Here is a 24,077-nt window from a genome sequence, read left to right on the forward strand (position 1 = left end):
TAGTCCCCTAATAACCAATGTCATCAACCTCTCACTCCAGTCTGGCTCTGTACCCCCTGCACTGAAGACTGCCATTATTAACCCCCTGCTCAAAAAACCCTCACTTGACCCGGACAACCTTGCCAACTACAGACCAATATCTAAACTCCCGTTCCTCTCCAAGGTTCTGGAAAAAGTGGTAGCTGCCCAACTTCACACTCATCTTACCCGCAATAACATCGCTGAGAAATTTCAATCCGGGTTCCGCTCTGGCCACAGCACTGAAACAGCACTTGTTAGGGTCACCAACGACCTTCTCATGGCTGCCGATGCAGGCTCCCCGTCACTTCTCATCCTGTTGGATCTGTCCGCTGCATTTGACACTGTCAACCACAATATCCTCCTTAACCAGCTTCACTCCACTGGATTCTCTGGCACTGCTCTAACCTGGCTTCAGTCCTACCTCTCAAACCGGACCGAGTACGTTTCCCTGGGGGGGGAAAAATCCGACACTCACACTGTCACCTCCGGTGTCCCCCAGGGATCTGTACTCGGTCCTACCCTCTTCACTCTCTACATACTACCCCTCGGCAATATAATCAGGAAGTTCGGCATCTCATTTCATTGTTATGCGGACGACACCCAGCTATACCTCAAACTTGACCCCCCGCCCTCCATAACCCAGCCTTCTCCATCTCCCTCATCCATCCTCTCCCTGTGTCTGGAGGAGATAAAGGCGTGGATGAATCTCAGCTTCCTGCAAGTTAACAGTGACAAAACCCAAGCCATGTTAATTGGCACTCCCCATCAGATCCATACCTGCCCAATAACAAGCATCTTATTCGCCGGTCTCACTATTCCCCTCTCAGCCACTGTCACCAACCTGGGTGTGAAACTGGACCCTCAACTCAACCTTGAGTCACACATAAAACACATCTGCAAAACCTCCTTCTTCCACCTCAGAAATATCTCCAAACTCCGCCCCACACTTACCCTGACGGATGCTGAGAAACTTGTCCACGCCTTTGTCTCCTCAAGGATAGACTATTGTAACGCACTCCTCATCGGGATCCCTAGCAAGAGCCTCCATAGGCTTCAGTACATTCAAAACAGCGCTGCTAGGATCCTGATGGGGGTGCGGAAAAGCAATCACATCACACCCATCCTCCGTTCTCTGCACTGGCTCCCCATCAAATTCCGAATTGATTATAAGATCGCCCTCCTCACTCACCATTGTATCCTTGGACATGCTCCCCCATATCTCAAAGAACTCCTTGCCCCAAAACCTGCCACCCGAAGCCTCCGCTCATCCAATTCACACCTTCTCCACGTTCCTAAAACCAAGCTGCGCACCATGGGCGACCGGGCCTTCTGCCATACAGCCCCTACACTATGGAACTCCCTCCCCGACCACCTAAGAGCACCCCAATCCACTGACTCTTTCAAAACTGGACTTAAAACTCACCTCTTTACCTTAGCATTTCCGTAATTTCTCTCATATCTTGGTTGTCGTCCAGTTGTTCTAAACTTGTCCTTGTTTTGTTTTCTTGTTTTTTATCTGCCATGTAGCACTTTGAGATTACCCCAAATGTAAAGTGCGTTATAAATATAATTTATTATTATTATTATAATTCAGAAAAAGTGCTCAGCTCGCCGAGAAAATGCGATTTAAGCAATATAATTAAAAATGTTTATTAAACATAAACCAAACGTTGGAGGTGGTCATTTCTTCATGCGCAGTGAATAACTCGGCACTCTAAAGCACCCGAGAGCGTTTTTTTCGATGCCAACCTAACCAGAGTGACGGGAGCGGCACAATTCAGAAAAAGCGCTCAGCTCGCCGAGAAAATGCGATTTAAGCAATAAAATTAAAAATGGTTATAAAACATAAACCAAACGTTGGAGGTGGTCATTTCTTAATGCGCAGTAATAAACTCGGCACTCTAAAGCACCCGAGAGCGTTTTTTTCGATGCCAACCTAACCAGAGTGACGGGAGCGGCACAATTCAGAAAAAGTGCTCAGCTCGCCGAGAAAATGCGATTTAAGCAATAAAATTAAAAATGCTTATTAAACATAAACCAAACGTTGGAGGTGGTCATTTCTTCATGCGCAGTGAATAACTCGGCACTCTAAAGCACCCGATAGCGTTTTTTTCGATGCCAACCTAACCAGAGTGACGGGAGCGGCACAATTCAGAAAAAGTGCTCAGCTCGCCGAGAAAATGCGATTTAAGCAATAAAATTAAAAATGCTTATAAAACATAAACCAAACGTTGGAGGTGGTCATTTCTTAATGCGCAGTAATAAACTCGGCACTCTAAAGCACCCGAGAGCGTTTTTTTCGATGCCAACCTAACCAGAGTGACGGGAGCGGCACAATTCAGAAAAAGTGCTCAGCTCGCCGAGAAAATGCGATTTAAGCAATAAAATTAAAAATGCTTATAAAACATAAACCAAACGTTGGAGGTGGTCATTTCTTAATGCGCAGTAATAAACTCGGCACTCTAAAGCACCCGAGAGCGTTTTTTTCGATGCCAACCTAACCAGAGTGACGGGAGCGGCACAATTCAGAAAAAGCGCTCAGCTCGCCGAGAAAATGCGATTTAAGCAATAAAATTAAAAATGCTTATAAAACATAAACCAAACGTTGGAGGTGGTCATTTCTTCATGCGCAGTGAATAACTCGGCACTCTAAAGCACCCGAGAGCGTTTTTTTCGATGCCAACCTAACCAGAGTGACGGGAGCGGCACAATTCAGAAAAAGCGCTCAGCTCGCCGAGAAAATGCGATTTAAGCAATAAAATTAAAAATGCTTATAAAACATAAACCAAACGTTGGAGGTGGTCATTTCTTCATGCGCAGTGATAAACTCGGCACTCTAAAGCACCCGAGAGCGTTTTTTTCGATGCCAACCTAACCAGAGTGACGGGAGCGGCACAATTCAGAAAAAGTGCTCAGCTCGCCGAGAAAATGCGATTTAAGCAATAAAATTAAAAATGCTTATAAAACATAAACCAAACGTTGGAGGTGGTCATTTCTTCATGCGCAGTGAATAACTCGGCACTCTAAAGCACCCGAGAGCGTTTTTTTCGATGCCAACCTAACCAGAGTGACGGGAGCGGCACAATTCAGAAAAAAGTGCTCAGCTCGCCGAGAAAATGCGATTTAAGCAATAAAATTAAAAATGCTTATAAAACATAAACCAAACGTTGGAGGTGGTCATTTCTTAATACGAAGTAATAAACTCGGCACTCTAAAGCACCCGTGAGCGTTTTTTTCGATGCCAACCTAACCAGAGTGACGGGAGCGGCACAATTCAGAAAAAGTGCTCAGCTCGCCGAGAAAATGCGATTTAAGCAATAAAATTAAAAATGCTTATAAAACATAAACCAAACGTTGGAGGTGGTCATTTCTTAATGCGAAGTAATAAACTCGGCACTCTAAAGCACCCGAGAGCGTTTTTTTCGATGCCAACCTAACCAGAGTGACGGGAGCGGCACAATTCAGAAAAAGCGCTCAGCTCGCCGAGAAAATGCGATTTAAGCAATAAAATTAAAAATGCTTATAAAACATAAACCAAACGTTGGAGGTGGTCATTTCTTAATGCGCAGTAATAAACTCGGCACTCTAAAGCACCCGAGAGCGTTTTTTTCGATGCCAACCTAACCAGAGTGACGGGAGCGGCACAATTCAGAAAAAGTGCTCAGCTCGCCGAGAAAATGCGATTTAAGTTAAAAATGCTTATTAAACATAAACCAAACGTTGGAGGTTGTCATTTCTTCATGCGCAGTGAATAACTCGGCACTCTAAAGCACCCGAGAGCGTTTTTTTCGATGCCAACCTATACCAGAGTGACGGGAGCGGCACAATTCAGAAAAAGCGCTCAGCTCGCCGAGAAAATGCGATTAAAGCAATAAAATTAAAAATGCTTATTAAACATAAACCAAACGTTGGAGGTGGTCATTTCTTCATGCGCAGTAATAAACTCGGCACTCTAAAGCACCCGAGAGCGTTTTTTTCGATGCCAACCTAACCAGAGTGACGGGAGCGGCACAATTCAGAAAAAGTGCTCAGCTCGCCGAGAAAATGCGATTTAAGCAATAAAATTAAAAATGCTTATAAAACATAAACCAAACGTTGGAGGTGGTCATTTCTTAATGCGCAGTAATAAACTCGGCACTCTAAAGCACCCGAGAGCGTTTTTTTCGATGCCAACCTAACCAGAGTGACGGGAGCGGCACAATTCAGAAAAAGTGCTCAGCTCGCCGAGAAAATGCGATTTAAGCAATAAAATTAAAAATGCTTATAAAACATAAACCAAACGTTGGAGGTGGTCATTTCTTAATGCGCAGTAATAAACTCGGCACTCTAAAGCACCCGAGAGCGTTTTTTTCGATGCCAACCTAACCAGAGTGACGGGAGCGGCACAATTCAGAAAAAGTGCTCAGCTCGCCGAGAAAATGCGATTTAAGCAATAAAATTAAAAATGCTTATTAAACATAAACCAAACGTTGGAGGTGGTCATTTCTTCATGCGCAGTGAATAACTCGGCACTCTAAAGCACCCGAGAGCGTTTTTTTCGATGCCAACCTAACCAGAGTGACGGGAGCGGCACAATTCAGAAAAAGCGCTCAGCTCGCCGAGAAAATGCGATTTAAGCAATAAAATTAAAAATGCTTATAAAACATAAACCAAACGTTGGAGGTGGTCATTTCTTAATGCGCAGTAATAAACTCGGCACTCTAAAGCACCCGAGAGCGTTTTTTTCGATGCCAACCTAACCAGAGTGACGGGAGCGGCACAATTCAGAAAAAGTGCTCAGCTCGCCGAGAAAATGCGATTTAAGCAATAAAATTAAAAATGCTTATTAAACATAAACCAAACGTTGGAGGTGGTCATTTCTTCATGCGCAGTGAATAACTCGGCACTCTAAAGCACCCGATAGCGTTTTTTTCGATGCCAACCTAACCAGAGTGACGGGAGCGGCACAATTCAGAAAAAGTGCTCAGCTCGCCGAGAAAATGCGATTTAAGCAATAAAATTAAAAATGCTTATAAAACATAAACCAAACGTTGGAGGTGGTCATTTCTTAATGCGCAGTAATAAACTCGGCACTCTAAAGCACCCGAGAGCGTTTTTTTCGATGCCAACCTAACCAGAGTGACGGGAGCGGCACAATTCAGAAAAAGTGCTCAGCTCGCCGAGAAAATGCGATTTAAGCAATAAAATTAAAAATGCTTATAAAACATAAACCAAACGTTGGAGGTGGTCATTTCTTAATGCGCAGTAATAAACTCGGCACTCTAAAGCACCCGAGAGCGTTTTTTTCGATGCCAACCTAACCAGAGTGACGGGAGCGGCACAATTCAGAAAAAGCGCTCAGCTCGCCGAGAAAATGCGATTTAAGCAATAAAATTAAAAATGCTTATAAAACATAAACCAAACGTTGGAGGTGGTCATTTCTTCGTGCGCAGTGAATAACTCGGCACTCTAAAGCACCCGAGAGCGTTTTTTTCGATGCCAACCTAACCAGAGTGACGGGAGCGGCACAATTCAGAAAAAGTGCTCAGCTCGCCGAGAAAATGTGATTTAAGCAATAAAATTAAAAATGCTTATAAAACATAAACCAAACGTTGGAGGTGGTCATTTCTTAATGCGCAGTAATAAACTCGGCACTCTAAAGCACCCGAGAGCGTTTTTTTCGATGCCAACCTAACCAGAGTGACGGGAGCGGCACAATTCAGAAAAAGTGCTCAGCTCGCCGAGAAAATGCGATTTAAGCAATAAAATTAAAAATGCTTATTAAACATAAACCAAACGTTGGAGGTGGTCATTTCTTCATGCGCAGTGAATAACTCGGCACTCTAAAGCACCCGAGAGCGTTTTTTTCGATGCCAACCTAACCAGAGTGACAGGAGCGGCACAATTCAGAAAAAGCGCTCAGCTCGCCGAGAAAATGCGATTTAAGCAATAAAATTAAAAATGCTTATTAAACATAAACCAAACGTTGGAGGTGGTCATTTCCTAATGCGCAGTAATAAACTCGGCACTCTAAAGCACCCGAGAGCGTTTTTTTCGATGCCAACCTAACTAGAGTGACGACAGCGGCACAATTCAGAAAAAGTGCTCAGCTCGCCGAGAAAATGCGATTTAAGCAATAAAATTAAAAATGCTTATTAAACATAAACCAAACGTTGGAGGTGGTCATTTCTTCATGCGCAGTGAATAACTCGGCACTCTAAAGCACCCGAGAGCGTTTTTTTCGATGCCAACCTAACCAGAGTGACGGGAGCGGCACAATTCAGAAAAAGCGCTCAGCTCGCCGAGAAAATGCGATTTAAGCAATAAAATTAAAAATGCTTATTAAACATAAACCAAACATTGGAGGTGGTCATTTCTTCATGCGCAGTGAATAACTCGGCACTCTAAAGCACCCGAGAGCGTTTTTTTCGATGCCAACCTAACCAGAGTGACGGGAGCGGCACAATTCAGAAAAAGCGCTCAGCTCGCCGAGAAAATGCGATTTAAGCAATAAAATTAAAAATGCTTATAAAACATAAACCAAACGTTGGAGGTGGTCATTTCTTCATGCGCAGTGATAAACTCGGCACTCTAAAGCACCCGAGAGCGTTTTTTTCGATGCCAACCTAACCAGAGTGACGGGAGCGGCACAATTCAGAAAAAGTGCTCAGCTCGCCGAGAAAATGCGATTTAAGCAATAAAATTAAAAATGCTTATAAAACATAAACCAAACGTTGGAGGTGGTCATTTCTTCATGCGCAGTGAATAACTCGGCACTCTAAAGCACCCGAGAGCGTTTTTTTCGATGCCAACCTAACCAGAGTGACGGGAGCGGCACAATTCAGAAAAAGTGCTCAGCTCGCCGAGAAAATGCGATTTAAGCAATAAAATTAAAAATGCTTATAAAACATAAACCAAACGTTGGAGGTGGTCATTTCTTAATGCGCAGTAATAAACTCGGCACTCTAAAGCACCCGAGAGCGTTTTTTTCGATGCCAACCTAACCAGAGTGACGGGAGCGGCACAATTCAGAAAAAGTGCTCAGCTCGCCGAGAAAATGCGATTTAAGCAATAAAATTAAAAATGCTTATAAAACATAAACCAAACGTTGGAAGTGGTCATTTCTTCATGCGCAGTGATAAACTCGGCACTCTAAAGCACCCGAGAGCGTTTTTTTCGATGCCAACCTAACCAGAGTTACGGGAGCGGCACAATTCAGGAAAAGCGCTCAGCTCGCCGAGAAATTGCGATTTAAGCAATAAAATTAAAAATGCTTATAAAACATAAACCAAACGTTGGAGGTGGTCATTTCTTCATGCGCAGTGATAAACTCGGCACTCTAAAGCACCCGAGAGCGTTTTTTTCGATGCCAACCTAACCAGAGTGACGGGAGCGGCACAATTCAGAAAAAGCGCTCAGCTCGCCGAGAAAATGCGATTTAAGCAATAAAATTAAAACTGCTTATAAAACATAAACCAAACGTTGGAGGTGGTCATTTCTTCATGCGCAGTGATAAACTCGGCACTCTAAAGCACCCGAGAGCGTTTTTTTCGATGCCAACCTAACCAGAGTGACGGGAGCGGCACAATTCAGAAAAAGTGCTCAGCTCGCCGAGAAAATGCGTTTTAAGCAATAAAATTAAAAATGCTTATAAAACATAAACCAAACGTTGGAGGTGGTCATTTCTTAATACGCAGTAATAAACTCGGCACTCTAAAGCACCCGAGAGCGTTTTTTTCGATGCCAACCTAACCATGAGTGACGGGAGCGGCACAATTCAGAAAAAGTGCTCAGCTCGCCGAGAAAATGCGATTTAAGCAATAAAATTAAAAATGCTTATAAAACATAAACCAAACGTTGGAGGTGGTCATTTCTTAATGCGCAGTAATAAACTCGGCACTCTAAAGCACCCGAGAGCGTTTTTTTCGATGCCAACCTAACCAGAGTGACGGGAGCGGCACAATTCAGAAAAAGTGCTCAGCTCGCCGAGAAAATGCGATTTAAGCAATAAAATTAAAAATGCTTATTAAACATAAACCAAACGTTGGAGGTGGTCATTTCTTCATGCGCAGTGAATAACTCGGCACTCTAAAGCACCCGAGAGCGTTTTTTTCGATGCCAACCTAACCAGAGTGACGGGAGCGGCACAATTCAGAAAAAGCGCTCAGCTCGCCGAGAAAATGCGATTTAAGCAATAAAATTAAAAATGCTTATAAAACATAAACCAAACGTTGGAGGTGGTCATTTCTTAATGCGCAGTAATAAACTCGGCACTCTAAAGCACCCGAGAGCGTTTTTTTCGATGCCAACCTAACCAGAGTGACGGGAGCGGCACACTTTAGAAAAAGTGCTCAGCTCGCCGAGAAAATGCGATTTAAGCAATAAAATTAAAAATGCTTATTAAACATAAACCAAACGTTGGAGGTGGTCATTTCTTCATGCGCAGTGAATAACTCGGCACTCTAAAGCACCCGAGAGCGTTTTTTTCGATGCCAACCTAACCAGAGTGACGGGAGCGGCACAATTCAGAAAAAGCGCTCAGCTCGCCGAGAAAATGCGATTTAAGCAATAAAATTAAAAATGCTTATTAAACATAAACCAAACGTTGGAGGTGGTCATTTCTTCATGCGCAGTGAATAACTCGGCACTCTAAAGCACCCGAGAGCGTTTTTTTCGATGCCAACCTAACCAGAGTGACGGGAGCGGCACAATTCAGAAAAAGCGCTCAGCTCGCCGAGAAAATGCGATTTAAGCATTAAAATTAAAAATGCTTATAAAACATAAACCAAACGTTGGAGGTGGTCATTTCTTCATGCGCAGTGATAAACTCGGCACTCTAAAGCACCCGAGAGCGTTTTTTTCGATGCCAACCTAACCAGAGTGACGGGAGCGGCACAATTCAGAAAAAGTGCTCAGCTCGCCGAGAAAATGCGATTTAAGCAATAAAATTAAAAATGCTTATAAAACATAAACCAAACGTTGGAGGTGGTCATTTCTTCATGCGCAGTAAATAACTCGGCACTCTAAAGCACCCGAGAGCGTTTTTTTCGATGCCAACCTAACCAGAGTGACGGGAGCGGCACAATTCAGAAAAAGTGCTCAGCTCGCCGAGAAAATGCGATTTAAGCAATAAAATTAAAAATGCTTATAAAACATAAACCAAACGTTGGAGGTGGTCATTTCTTAATGCGCAGTAATAAACTCGGCACTCTAAAGCACCCGAGAGCGTTTTTTTCGATGCCTACCTAACCAGAGTTACGGGAGCGGCACAATTCAGAAAAAGCGCTCAGCTCGCCGAGAAAATGCGATTTAAGCAATAAAATTAAAAATGCTTATAAAACATAAACCAAACGTTGGAAGTGGTCATTTCTTCATGCGCAGTGATAAACTCGGCACTCTAAAGCACCCGAGAGCGTTTTTTTCGATGCCAACCTAACCAGAGTTACGGGAGCGGCACAATTCAGAAAAAGTGCTCAGCTCGCCGAGAAAATGCGATTTAAGCAATAAAATTAAAAATGCTTATTAAACATAAACCAAACGTTGGAGGTTGTCATTTCTTCATGCGCAGTGAATAACTCGGCACTCTAAAGCACCCGAGAGCGTTTTTTTCGATGCCAACCTAACCAGAGTGACGGGAGCGGCACAATTCAGAAAAAGCGCTCAGCTCGCCGAAAAAATGCGATTTAAGCAATAAAATTAAAAATGCTTATTAAACATAAACCAAACGTTGGAGGTGGTCATTTCTTCATGCGCAGTGAATAACTCGGCACTCTAAAGCACCCGAGAGCGTTTTTTTCGATGCCAACCTAACCAGAGTGACGGGACAGGCACAATTCAGAAAAAGCGCTCAGCTCGCCGAGAAAATGCGATTTAAGCAATAAAATTAAAAATGCTTATAAAACATAAACCAAACGTTGGAGGTGGTCATTTCTTCATGCGCAGTGATAAACTCGGCACTCTAAAGCACCCGAGAGCGTTTTTTTCGATGCCAACCTAACCAGAGTGACGGGAGCGGCACAATTCAGAAAAAGTGCTCATCGCCGAGAAAATGCGATTTAAGCAATAAAATTAAAAATGCTTATAAAACATAAACCAAACGTTGGAGGTGGTCATTTCTTCATGCGCAGTGATAAACTCGGCACTCTAAAGCACCCGAGAGCGTTTTTTTCGATGCCAACCTAACCAGAGTGACGGGAGCGGCACAATTCAGAAAAAGTGCTCAGCTCGCCGAGAAAATGCGATTCAAGCAATAAAATTAAAAATGCTTATTAAACATAAACCAAACGTTGGAGGTGGTCATTTCTTCATGCGCAGTGAATAACTCGGCACTCTAAAGCACCCGAGAGCGTTTTTTTCGATGCCAACCTAACCAGAGTGACGGGAGCGGCACAATTCAGAAAAAGTGCTCAGCACGCCGAGAAAATGCGATTTAAGCAATAAAATTAAAAATGCTTATAAAACATGAACCAAACGTTGGAGGTGGTCATTTCTTAATGCGCAGTAATAAACTCGGCACTCTAAAGCACCCGAGAGCGTTTTTTTCGATGCCAACCTAACCAGAGTGACGGGAGCGGCACAATTCAGAAAAAGTGCTCAGCTCGCCGAGAAAATGCGATTTAAGCAATAAAATTAAAAATGCTTATAAAACATAAACCAAACGTTGGAGGTGGTCATTTCTTAATGCGCAGTAATAAACTCGGCACTCTAAAGCACCCGAGAGCGTTTTTTTCGATGCCAACCTAACCAGAGTGACGGGAGCGGCACAATTCAGAAAAAGTGCTCAGCTCGCCGAGAAAATGCGATTTAAGCAATAAAATTAAAAATGCTTATAAAACATAAACCAAACGTTGGAGGTGGTCATTTCTTAATGCGCAGTAATAAACTCGGCACTCTAAAGCACCCGAGAGCGTTTTTTTCGATGCCAACCTAACCAGAGTGACGGGAGCGGCACAATTCAGAAAAAGCGCTCAGCTCGCCGAGAAAATGCGATTTAAGCAATAAAATTAAAAATGCTTATAAAACATAAACCAAACGTTGGAGGTGGTCATTTCCTAATGCGCAGTAATAAACTCGGCACTCTAAAGCACCCGAGAGCGTTTTTTTCGATGCCAACCTAACCAGAGTGACGGGAGCGGCACAATTCAGAAAAAGTGCTCAGCTCGCCGAGAAAATGCGATTTAAGCAATAAAATTAAAAATGCTTATTAAACATAAACCAAACGTTGGAGGTGGTCATTTCTTCATGCGCAGTGAATAACTCGGCACTCTAAAGCACCCGAGAGCGTTTTTTTCGATGCCAACCTAACCAGAGTGACGGGAGCGGCACAATTCAGAAAAAGCGCTCAGCTCGCCGAGAAAATGCGATTTAAGCAATAAAATTAAAAATGCTTATTAAACATAAACCAAACATTGGAGGTGGTCATTTCTTCATGCGCAGTGAATAACTCGGCACTCTAAAGCACCCGAGAGCGTTTTTTTCGATGCCAACCTAACCAGAATGACGGGAGCGGCACAATTCAGAAAAAGCGCTCAGCTCGCCGAGAAAATGCGATTTAAGCAATAAAATTAAAAATGCTTATAAAACATAAACCAAACGTTGGAGGTGGTCATTTCTTCATGCGCAGTGATAAACTCGGCACTCTAAAGCACCCGAGAGCGTTTTTTTCGATGCCAACCTAACCAGAGTGACGGGAGCGGCACAATTCAGAAAAAGTGCTCAGCTCGCCGAGAAAATGCGATTTAAGCAATAAAATTAAAAATGCTTATAAAACATAAACCAAACGTTGGAGGTGGTCATTTCTTCATGCGCAGTGAATAACTCGGCACTCTAAAGCACCCGAGAGCGTTTTTTTCGATGCCAACCTAACCAGAGTGACGGGAGCGGCACAATTCAGAAAAAGTGCTCAGCTCGCCGAGAAAATGCGATTTAAGCAATAAAATTAAAAATGCTTATAAAACATAAACCAAACGTTGGAGGTGGTCATTTCTTAATGCGCAGTAATAAACTCGGCACTCTAAAGCACCCGAGAGCGTTTTTTTCGATGCCAACCTAACCAGAGTGACGGGAGCGGCACAATTCAGAAAAAGTGCTCAGCTCGCCGAGAAAATGCGATTTAAGCAATAAAATTAAAAATGCTTATAAAACATAAACCAAACGTTGGAGGTGGTCATTTCTTAATGCGCAGTAATAAACTCGGCACTCTAGAGCACCCGAGAGCGTTTTTTTCGATGCCAACCTAACCAGAGTGACGGGAGCGGCACAATTCAGAAAAAGTGCTCAGCTCGCCGAGAAAATGCGATTTAAGCAATAAAATTAAAAATGCTTATAAAACATAAACCAAACGTTGGAGGTGGTCTTTTCTCAATGCGCAGTAATAAACTCGGCACTCTAAAGCACCCGAGAGCGTTTTTTTCGATGCCAACCTAACCAGAGTGACGGGAGCGGCACAATTCAGAAAAAGTGCTCAGCTCGCCGAGAAAATGCGATTTAAGCAATAAAATTAAAAATGCTTATAAAACATAAACCAAACGTTGGAGGTGGTCATTTCTTAATGCGCAGTAATAAACTCGGCACTCTAAAGCACCCGAGAGCGTTTTTTTCGATGCCAACCTAACCAGAGTGACGGGAGCGGCACAATTCAGAAAAAGCGCTCAGCTCGCCGAGAAAATGCGATTTAAGCAATAAAATTAAAAATGCTTATAAAACATAAACCAAACGTTGGAGGTGGTCATTTCTTAATGCGCAGTAATAAACTCGGCACTCTAAAGCACCCGAGAGCGTTTTTTTCGATGCCAACCTAACCAGAGTGACGGGAGCGGCACAATTCAGAAAAAGTGCTCAGCTCGCCGAGAAAATGCGATTTAAGCAATAAAATTAAAAATGCTTATTAAACATAAACCAAACGTTGGAGGTTGTCATTTCTTCATGCGCAGTGAATAACTCGGCACTCTAAAGCACCCGAGAGCGTTTTTTTCGATGCCAACCTAACCAGAGTGACGGGAGCGGCACAATTCAGAAAAAGCGCTCAGCTCGCCGAGAAAATGCGATTTAAGCAATAAAATTAAAAATGCTTATAAAACATAAACCGAACGTTGGAGGTGGTCATTTCTTAATGCGCAGTAATAAACTCGGCACTCTAAAGCACCCGAGAGCGTTTTTTTCGATGCCAACCTAACCAGAGTGACGGGAGCGGCACAATTCAGAAAAAGTGCTCAGCTCGCCGAGAAAATGCGATTTAAGCAATAAAATTAAAAATGCTTATAAAACATAAACCAAACGTTGGAGGTGGTCATTTCTTCATGCGCAGTGATAAACTCGGCACTCTAGAGCACCCGAGAGCGTTTTTTTCGATGCCAACCTAACCAGAGTGACGGGAGCGGCACAATTCAGAAAAAGCGCTCAGCTCGCCGAGAAAATGCGATTTAAGCAATAAAATTAAAAATGCTTATAAAACATAAACCAAACGTTGGAGGTGGTCATTTCTTCATGCGCAGTGATAAACTCGGCACTCTAAAGCACCCGAGAGCGTTTTTTTCGATGCCAACCTAACCAGAGTGACGGGAGCGGCACAATTCAGAAAAAGTGCTCAGCTCGCCGAGAAAATGCGATTCAAGCAATAAAATTAAAAATGCTTATTAAACATAAACCAAACGTTGGAGGTGGTCATTTCTTCATGCGCAGTGAATAACTCGGCACTCTAAAGCACCCGAGAGCGTTTTTTTCGATGCCAACCTAACCAGAGTGACGGGAGCGGCACAATTCAGAAAAAGTGCTCAGCTCGCCGAGAAAATGCGATTTAAGCAATAAAATTAAAAATGCTTATAAAACATAAACCAAACGTTGGAGGTGGTCATTTCTTAATGCGCAGTAATAAACTCGGCACTCTAAAGCACCCGAGAGCGTTTTTTTCGATGCCAACCTAACCAGAGTGACGGGAGCGGCACAATTCAGAAAAAGTGCTCAGCTCGCCGAGAAAATGCGATTTAAGCAATAAAATTAAAAATGCTTATTAAACATAAACCAAACGTTGGAGGTTGTCATTTCTTCATGCGCAGTGAATAACTCGGCACTCTAAAGCACCCGAGAGCGTTTTTTTCGATGCCAACCTAACCAGAGTGACGGGAGCGGCACAATTCAGAAAAAGCGCTCAGCTCGCCGAGAAAATGCGATTTAAGCAATAAAATTAAAAATGCTTATAAAACATAAACCAAACGTTGGAGGTGGTCATTTCTTAATGCGCAGTAATAAACTCGGCACTCTAAAGCACCCGAGAGCGTTTTTTTCGATGCCAACCTAACCAGAGTGACGGGAGCGGCACAATTCAGAAAAAGTGCTCAGCTCGCCGAGAAAATGCGATTTAAGCAATAAAATTAAAAATGCTTATAAAACATAAACCAAACGTTGGAGGTGGTCATTTCTTCATGCGCAGTGATAAACTCGGCACTCTAGAGCACCCGAGAGCGTTTTTTTCGATGCCAACCTAACCAGAGTGACGGGAGCGGCACAATTCAGAAAAAGCGCTCAGCTCGCCGAGAAAATGCGATTTAAGCAATAAAATTAAAAATGCTTATAAAACATAAACCAAACGTTGGAGGTGGTCATTTCTTCATGCGCAGTGATAAACTCGGCACTCTAAAGCACCCGAGAGCGTTTTTTTCGATGCCAACCTAACCAGAGTGACGGGAGCGGCACAATTCAGAAAAAGTGCTCAGCTCGCCGAGAAAATGCGATTCAAGCAATAAAATTAAAAATGCTTATTAAACATAAACCAAACGTTGGAGGTGGTCATTTCTTCATGCGCAGTGAATAACTCGGCACTCTAAAGCACCCGAGAGCGTTTTTTTCGATGCCAACCTAACCAGAGTGACGGGAGCGGCACAATTCAGAAAAAGTGCTCAGCTCGCCGAGAAAATGCGATTTAAGCAATAAAATTAAAAATGCTTATAAAACATAAACCAAACGTTGGAGGTGGTCATTTCTTAATGCGCAGTAATAAACTCGGCACTCTAAAGCACCCGAGAGCGTTTTTTTCGATGCCAACCTAACCAGAGTGACGGGAGCGGCACAATTCAGAAAAAGTGCTCAGCTCGCCGAGAAAATGCGATTTAAGCAATAAAATTAAAAATGCTTATAAAACATAAACCAAACGTTGGAGGTGGTCATTTCTTAATGCGCAGTAATAAACTCGGCACTCTAAAGCACCCGAGAGCGTTTTTTTCGATGCCAACCTAACCAGAGTGACGGGAGCGGCACAATTCAGAAAAAGTGCTCAGCTCGCCGAGAAAATGCGATTTAAGCAATAAAATTAAAAATGCTTATAAAACATAAACCAAACGTTGGAAGTGGTCATTTCTTCATGCGCAGTGATAAACTCGGCACTCTAAAGCACCCGAGAGCGTTTTTTTCGATGCCAACCTAACCAGAGTTACGGGAGCGGCACAATTCAGAAAAAGCGCTCAGCTCGCCGAGAAAATGCGATTTAAGCAATAAAATTAAAAATGCTTATAAAACATAAACCAAACGTTGGAGGTGGTCATTTCTTCATGCGCAGTGATAAACTCGGCACTCTAAAGCACCCGAGAGCGTTTTTTTCGATGCCAACCTGACCAGAGTGACGGGAGCGGCACAATTCAGAAAAAGCGCTCAGCTCGCCGAGAAAATGCGATTTAAGCAATAAAATTAAAAATGCTTATAAAACATAAACCAAACGTTGGAGGTGGTCATTTCTTCATGCGCAGTGATAAACTCGGCACTCTAAAGCACCCGAGAGCGTTGTTTTCGATGCCAACCTAACCAGAGTGACGGGAGCGGCACAATTCAGAAAAAGTGCTCAGCTCGCCGAGAAAATGCGATTTAAGCAATAAAATTAAAAATGCTTATAAAACATAAACCAAACGTTGGAGGTGGTCATTTCTTCATGCGCAGTGAATAACTCGGCACTCTAAAGCACCCGAGAGCGTTTTTTTCGATGCCAACCTAACCAGAGTGACGGGAGCGGCACAATTCAGAAAAAGTGCTCAGCTCGCCGAGAAAATGCGATTTAAGCAATAAAATTAAAAATGCTTATAAAACATAAACCAAACGTTGGAGGTGGTCATTTCTTAATGCGCAGTAATAAACTCGGCACTCTAAAGCACCCGAGAGCGTTTTTTTCGATGCCAACCTAACCAGAGTGACGGGAGCGGCACAATTCAGAAAAAGTGCTCAGCTCGCCGAGAAAATGCGATTTAAGCAATAAAATTAAAAATGCTTATTAAACATAAACCAAACGTTGGAGGTTGTCATTTCTTCATGCGCAGTGAATAACTCGGCACTCTAAAGTACCCGAGAGCGTTTTTTTCGATGCCAACCTAACCAGAGTGACGGGAGCGGCACAATTCAGAAAAAGTGCTCAGCTCGCCGAGAAAATGCGATTTAAGCAATAAAATTAAAAATGCTTATAAAACATAAACCAAACGTTGGAGGTGGTCATTTCTTAATGCGCAGTAATAAACTCGGCACTCTAAAGCACCCGAGAGCGTTTTTTTCGATGCCTACCTAACTAGAGTGTCGGGAGCGGCACAATTCAGAAAAAGTGCTCAGCTCGCCGAGAAAATGCGATTTAAGCAATAAAATTAAAAATGCTTATTAAACATAAACCAAACGTTGGAGGTGGTCATTTCTTAATGCGCAGTGAATAACTCGGCACTCTAAAGCACCCGAGAGCGTTTTTTTCGATGCCAACCTAACCAGAGTGACGGGAGCGGCACAATTCAGAAAAAGCGCTCAGCTCGCCGAGAAAATGCGATTTAAGCAATAAAATTAAAAATGCTTATTAAACATAAACCAAACATTGGAGGTGGTCATTTCTTCATGCGCAGTGAATAACTCGGCACTCTAAAGCACCCGAGAGCGTTTTTTTCGATGCCAACCTAACCAGAGTGACGGGAGCGGCACAATTCAGAAAAAGCGCTCAGCTCGCCGAGAAAATGCGATTTAAGCAATAAAATTAAAAATGCTTATAAAACATAAACCAAACGTTGGAGGTGGTCATTTCTTCATGCGCAGTGATAAACTCGGCACTCTAAAGCACCCGAGAGCGTTTTTTTCGATTCCAACCTAACCAGAGTGACGGGAGCGGCACAATTCAGAAAAAGTGCTCAGCTCGCCGAGAAAATGCGATTTAAGCAATAAAACTAAAAATGCTTATAAAACATAAACCAAACGTTGGAGGTGGTCATTTCTTCATGCGCAGTGAATAACTCGGCACTCTAAAGCACCCGAGAGCGTTTTTTTCGATGCCAACCTAACCAGAGTGACGGGAGCGGCACAATTCAGAAAAAGTGCTCAGCTCGCCGAGAAAATGCGATTTAAGCAATAAAATTAAAAATGCTTATAAAACATAAACCAAACGTTGGAGGTGGTCATTTCTTAATGCGCAGTAATAAACTCGGCACTCTAAAGCACCCGAGAGCGTTTTTTTCGATGCCAACCTAACCAGAGTGACGGGAGCGGCACAATTCAGAAAAAGTGCTCAGCTCGCCGAGAAAATGCGATTTAAGCAATAAAATTAAAAATGCTTATAAAACATAAACCAAACGTTGGAAGTGGTCATTTCTTCATGCGCAGTGATAAACTCGGCACTCTAAAGCACCCGAGAGCGTTTTTTTCGATGCCAACCTAACCAGAGTTACGGGAGCGGCACAATTCAGAAAAAGCGCTCAGCTCGCCGAGAAAATGCGATTTAAGCAATAAAATTAAAAATGCTTATAAAACATAAACCAAACGTTGGAGTGGTCATTTCTTCATGCGCAGTGATAAACTCGGCACTCTAAAGCACCCGAGAGCGTTTTTTTCGATGCCAACCTAACCAGAGTGACGGGAGCGGCACAATTCAGAAAAAGCGCTCAGCTCGCCGAGAAAATGCGATTTAAGCAATAAAATTAAAAATGCTTATTAAACATAAACCAAACGTTGGAGGTGGTCATTTCTTCATGCGCAGTGAATAACTCGGCACTCTAAAGCACCCGAGAGCGTTTTTTTCGATGCCAACCTAACCAGAGTGACGGGAGCGGCACAATTCAGAAAAAGTACTCAGCTCGCCGAAAAAATGCGATTTAAGCAATAAAATTAAAATGCTTATAAAACATAAACCAAACGTTGGAGGTGGTCATTTCTTAATGCGCAGTAATAAACTCGGCACTCTAAAGCACCCGTGAGCGTTTTTTTCGATGCCAACCTAACCAGAGTGACGGGAGCGGCACAATTCAGAAAAAGTGCTCAGCTCGCCGAGAAAATGCGATTTATGCAATAAAATTAAAAATGCTTATAAAACATAAACCAAACGTTGGAGGTGGTCATTTCTTCATGCGCAGTGATAAAGTGGGCACTCTAAAGCACCCGAGAGCGTTTTTTTCGATGCCAACCTAACCAGAGTGACGGGAGCGGCACAATTCAGAGAAAGTGCTCAGCTCGCCGAGAATATGCGATTTAAGCAATAAAATTAAAAATGCTTATTAAACATAAACCAAACGTTGGAGGTGGTCATTTCTTCATGCGCAGTGATAAACTCGGCACTCTAAAGCACCCGAGAGCGTTTTTTTCGATGCCAACCTAACCAGAGTGACGGGAGCGGCACAATTCAGAAAAAGTGCTCAGCTCGCCGAGAAAATTCGATTTAAGCAATAAAATTAAAAATGCTTATAAAACATAAACCAAACGTTGGAGGTGGTCATTTCTTCATGCGCAGTGATAAACTCGGCACTCTAAAGCACCCGAGAGCGTTTTTTTCGATGCCAACCTAACCAGAGTGACGGGAGCGGCACAATTCAGAAAAAGTGCTCAGCTCGCCGAGAAAATGCGATTTAGGCAATAAAATTAAAAATGCTTATAAAACATAAACCAAACGTTGGAGGTGGTCATTTCTTAATGCGCAGTAATAAACTCGGCACTCTAAAGCACCCGAGAGCGTTTTTTTCGATGCCAACCTAACCAGAGTGACGGGAGCGGCACAATTCAGAAAAAGCGCTCAGCTCGCCGAGAAAATGCGATTTAAGCAATAAAATTAAAAATGCTTATAAAACATAAACCAAACGTTGGAGGTGGTCATTTCTTCATGCGCAGTGAATAAGTCGGCACTCTAAAGCACCCGAGAGCGTTTTTTTCGATGCCAAGTGACGGGAGCGGCACAATTCAGAAAAAGTGCTCAGCTCGCCGAGAAAATGCGATTTAAGCAATAAAATTAAAAATGCTTATAAAACATAAACCAAACGTTGGAGGTGGTCATTTCTTAATGCGCAGTAATAAACTCGGCACTCTAAAGCACCCGAGAGCGTTTTTTTCGATGCCAACCTAACCAGAGTGACGGGAGCGGCACAATTCAGAAAAAGTGCTCAGCTCGCCGAGAAAATGCGATTTAAGCAATAAAATTAAAAATGCTTATTAAACATAAACCAAACGTTGGAGGTGGTCATTTCTTCATGCGCAGTGAATAACTCGGCACTCTAAAGCACCCGATAGCGTTTTTTTCGATGCCAACCTAACCAGAGTGACGGGAGCGGCACAATTCAGAAAAAGTGCTCAGCTCGCCGAGAAAATGCGATTTAAGCAATAAAATTAAAAATACTTATAAAACATAAACCAAACGTTGGAGGTGGTCATTTCTTAATGCGCAGTAATAAACTCGGCACTCTAAAGCACCCGAGAGCGTTTTTTTCGATGCCAACCTAACCAGAGTGACGGGAGCGGCACAATTCAGAAAAAGTGCTCAGCTCGCCGAGAAAATGCGATTTAAGCAATAAAATTAAAAATGCTTATAAAACATAAACCAAACGTTGGAGGTGGTCATTTCTTAATGCGCAGTAATAAACTCGGCACTCTAAAGCACCCGAGAGCGTTTTTTTCGATGCCAACCTAACCAGAGTTACGGGAGCGGCACAATTCAGAAAAAGCGCTCAGCTCGCCGAGAAAATGCGATTTAAGCAGTAAAATTAAAAATGCTTATAAAACATAAACCAAACGTTGGAGGTGGTCATTTCTTCATGCGCAGTGAATAACTCGGCACTCTAAAGCACCCGAGAGCGTTTTTTTCGATGCCAACCTAACCAGAGTGACGGGAGCGGCACAATTCAGAAAAAGTGCTCAGCTCGCCGAGAAAATGCGATTTAAGCAATAAAATTAAAAATGCTTATAAAACATAAACCAAACGTTGGAGGTGGTCATTTCTTAATGCGCAGTAATAAACTCGGCACTCTAAAGCACCCGAGAGCGTTTTTTTCGATGCCAACCTAACCAGAGTGACGGGAGCGGCACAATTCAGAAAAAGTGCTCAGCTCGCCGAGAAAATGCGATTTAAGCAATAAAATTAAAAATGCTTATAAAACATAAACCAAACGTTGGAGGTGGTCATTTCTTCATGCGCAGTGATAAACTCGGCACTCTAGAGCACCCGAGAGCGTTTTTTTCGATGCCAACCTAACCAGAGTGACGGGAGCGGCACAATTCAGAAAAAGCGCTCAGCTCGCCGAGAAAATGCGATTTAAGCAATAAAATTAAAAATGCTTATAAAACATAAACCAAACGTTGGAGGTGGTCATTTCTTCATGCGCAGTGATAAACTCGGCACTCTAAAGCACCCGAGAGCGTTTTTTTCGATGCCAACCTAACCAGAGTGACGGGAGCGGCACAATTCAGAAAAAGTGCTCAGCTCGCCGAGAAAATGCGATTCAAGCAATAAAATTAAAAATGCTTATTAAACATAAACCAAACGTTGGAGGTGGTCATTTCTTCATGCGCAGTGAATAACTCGGCACTCTAAAGCACCCGAGAGCGTTTTTTTCGATGCCAACCTAACCAGAGTGACGGGAGCGGCACAATTCAGAAAAAGTGCTCAGCTCGCCGAGAAAATGCGATTTAAGCAATAAAATTAAAAATGCTTATAAAACATAAACCAAACGTTGGAGGTGGTCATTTCTTAATGCGCAGTAATAAACTCGGCACTCTAAAGCACCCGAGAGCGTTTTTTTCGATGCCAACCTAACCAGAGTGACGGGAGCGGCACAATTCAGAAAAAGTGCTCAGCTCGCCGAGAAAATGCGATTTAAGCAATAAAATTAAAAATGCTTATAAAACATAAACCAAACGTTGGAGGTGGTCATTTCTTAATGCGCAGTAATAAACTCGGCACTCTAAAGCACCCGAGAGCGTTTTTTTCGATGCCAACCTAACCAGAGTGACGGGAGCGGCACAATTCAGAAAAAGTGCTCAGCTCGCCGAGAAAATGCGATTTAAGCAATAAAATTAAAAATGCTTATAAAACATAAACCAAACGTTGGAAGTGGTCATTTCTTCATGCGCAGTGATAAACTCGGCACTCTAAAGCACCCGAGAGCGTTTTTTTCGATGCCAACCTAACCAGAGTTACGGGAGCGGCACAATTCAGAAAAAGCGCTCAGCTCGCCGAGAAAATGCGATTTAAGCAATAAAATTAAAAATGCTTATAAAACATAAACCAAACGTTGGAGGTGGTCATTTCTTCATGCGCAGTGATAAACTCGGCACTCTAAAGCACCCGAGAGCGTTTTTTTCGATGCCAACCTGACCAGAGTGACGGGAGCGGCACAATTCAGAAAAAGCGCTCAGCTCGCCGAGAAAATGCGATTTAAGCAATAAAATTAAAAATGCTTATAAAACATAAACCAAACGTTGGAGGTGGTCATTTCTTCATGCGCAGTGATAAACTCGGCACTCTAAAGCACCCGAGAGCGTTGTTTTCGATGCCAACCTAACCAGAGTGACGGGAGCGGCACAATTCAGAAAAAGTGCTCAGCTCGCCGAGAAAATGCGATTTAAGCAATAAAATTAAAAATGCTTATAAAACATAAACCAAACGTTGGAGGTGGTCATTTCTTCATGCGCAGTGAATAACTCGGCACTCTAAAGCACCCGAGAGCGTTTTTTTCGATGCCAACCTAACCAGAGTGACGGGAGCGGCACAATTCAGAAAAAGTGCTCAGCTCGCCGAGAAAATGCGATTTAAGCAATAAAATTAAAAATGCTTATAAAACATAAACCAAACGTTGGAGGTGGTCATTTCTTAATGCGCAGTAATAAACTCGGCACTCTAAAGCACCCGAGAGCGTTTTTTTCGATGCCAACCTAACCAGAGTGACGGGAGCGGCACAATTCAGAAAAAGTGCTCAGCTCGCCGAGAAAATGCGATTTAAGCAATAAAATTAAAAATGCTTATTAAACATAAACCAAACGTTGGAGGTTGTCATTTCTTCATGCGCAGTGAATAACTCGGCACTCTAAAGTACCCGAGAGCGTTTTTTTCGATGCCAACCTAACCAGAGTGACGGGAGCGGCACAATTCAGAAAAAGTGCTCAGCTCGCCGAGAAAATGCGATTTAAGCAATAAAATTAAAAATGCTTATAAAACATAAACCAAACGTTGGAGGTGGTCATTTCTTAATGCGCAGTAATAAACTCGGCACTCTAAAGCACCCGAGAGCGTTTTTTTCGATGCCTACCTAACTAGAGTGTCGGGAGCGGCACAATTCAGAAAAAGTGCTCAGCTCGCCGAGAAAATGCGATTTAAGCAATAAAATTAAAAATGCTTATTAAACATAAACCAAACGTTGGAGGTGGTCATTTCTTAATGCGCAGTGAATAACTCGGCACTCTAAAGCACCCGAGAGCGTTTTTTTCGATGCCAACCTAACCAGAGTGACGGGAGCGGCACAATTCAGAAAAAGCGCTCAGCTCGCCGAGAAAATGCGATTTAAGCAATAAAATTAAAAATGCTTATTAAACATAAACCAAACATTGGAGGTGGTCATTTCTTCATGCGCAGTGAATAACTCGGCACTCTAAAGCACCCGAGAGCGTTTTTTTCGATGCCAACCTAACCAGAGTGACGGGAGCGGCACAATTCAGAAAAAGCGCTCAGCTCGCCGAGAAAATGCGATTTAAGCAATAAAATTAAAAATGCTTATAAAACATAAACCAAACGTTGGAGGTGGTCATTTCTTCATGCGCAGTGATAAACTCGGCACTCTAAAGCACCCGAGAGCGTTTTTTTCGATTCCAACCTAACCAGAGTGACGGGAGCGGCACAATTCAGAAAAAGTGCTCAGCTCGCCGAGAAAATGCGATTTAAGCAATAAAACTAAAAATGCTTATAAAACATAAACCAAACGTTGGAGGTGGTCATTTCTTCATGCGCAGTGAATAACTCGGCACTCTAAAGCACCCGAGAGCGTTTTTTTCGATGCCAACCTAACCAGAGTGACGGGAGCGGCACAATTCAGAAAAAGTGCTCAGCTCGCCGAGAAAATGCGATTTAAGCAATAAAATTAAAAATGCTTATAAAACATAAACCAAACGTTGGAGGTGGTCATTTCTTAATGCGCAGTAATAAACTCGGCACTCTAAAGCACCCGAGAGCGTTTTTTTCGATGCCAACCTAACCAGAGTGACGGGAGCGGCACAATTCAGAAAAAGTGCTCAGCTCGCCGAGAAAATGCGATTTAAGCAATAAAATTAAAAATGCTTATAAAACATAAACCAAACGTTGGAAGTGGTCATTTCTTCATGCGCAGTGATAAACTCGGCACTCTAAAGCACCCGAGAGCGTTTTTTTCGATGCCAACCTAACCAGAGTTACGGGAGCGGCACAATTCAGAAAAAGCGCTCAGCTCGCCGAGAAAATGCGATTTAAGCAATAAAATTAAAAATGCTTATAAAACATAAACCAAACGTTGGAGTGGTCATTTCTTCATGCGCAGTGATAAACTCGGCACTCTAAAGCACCCGAGAGCGTTTTTTTCGATGCCAACCTAACCAGAGTGACGGGAGCGGCACAATTCAGAAAAAGCGCTCAGCTCGCCGAGAAAATGCGATTTAAGCAATAAAATTAAAAATGCTTATTAAACATAAACCAAACGTTGGAGGTGGTCATTTCTTCATGCGCAGTGAATAACTCGGCACTCTAAAGCACCCGAGAGCGTTTTTTTCGATGCCAACCTAACCAGAGTGACGGGAGCGGCACAATTCAGAAAAAGTACTCAGCTCGCCGAAAAAATGCGATTTAAGCAATA

Source organism: Syngnathus typhle, linkage group LG15 (genome assembly GCF_033458585.1).
Source record: "Syngnathus typhle isolate RoL2023-S1 ecotype Sweden linkage group LG15, RoL_Styp_1.0, whole genome shotgun sequence".
Taxonomy (NCBI): Eukaryota; Metazoa; Chordata; class Actinopteri; order Syngnathiformes; family Syngnathidae; genus Syngnathus; species Syngnathus typhle.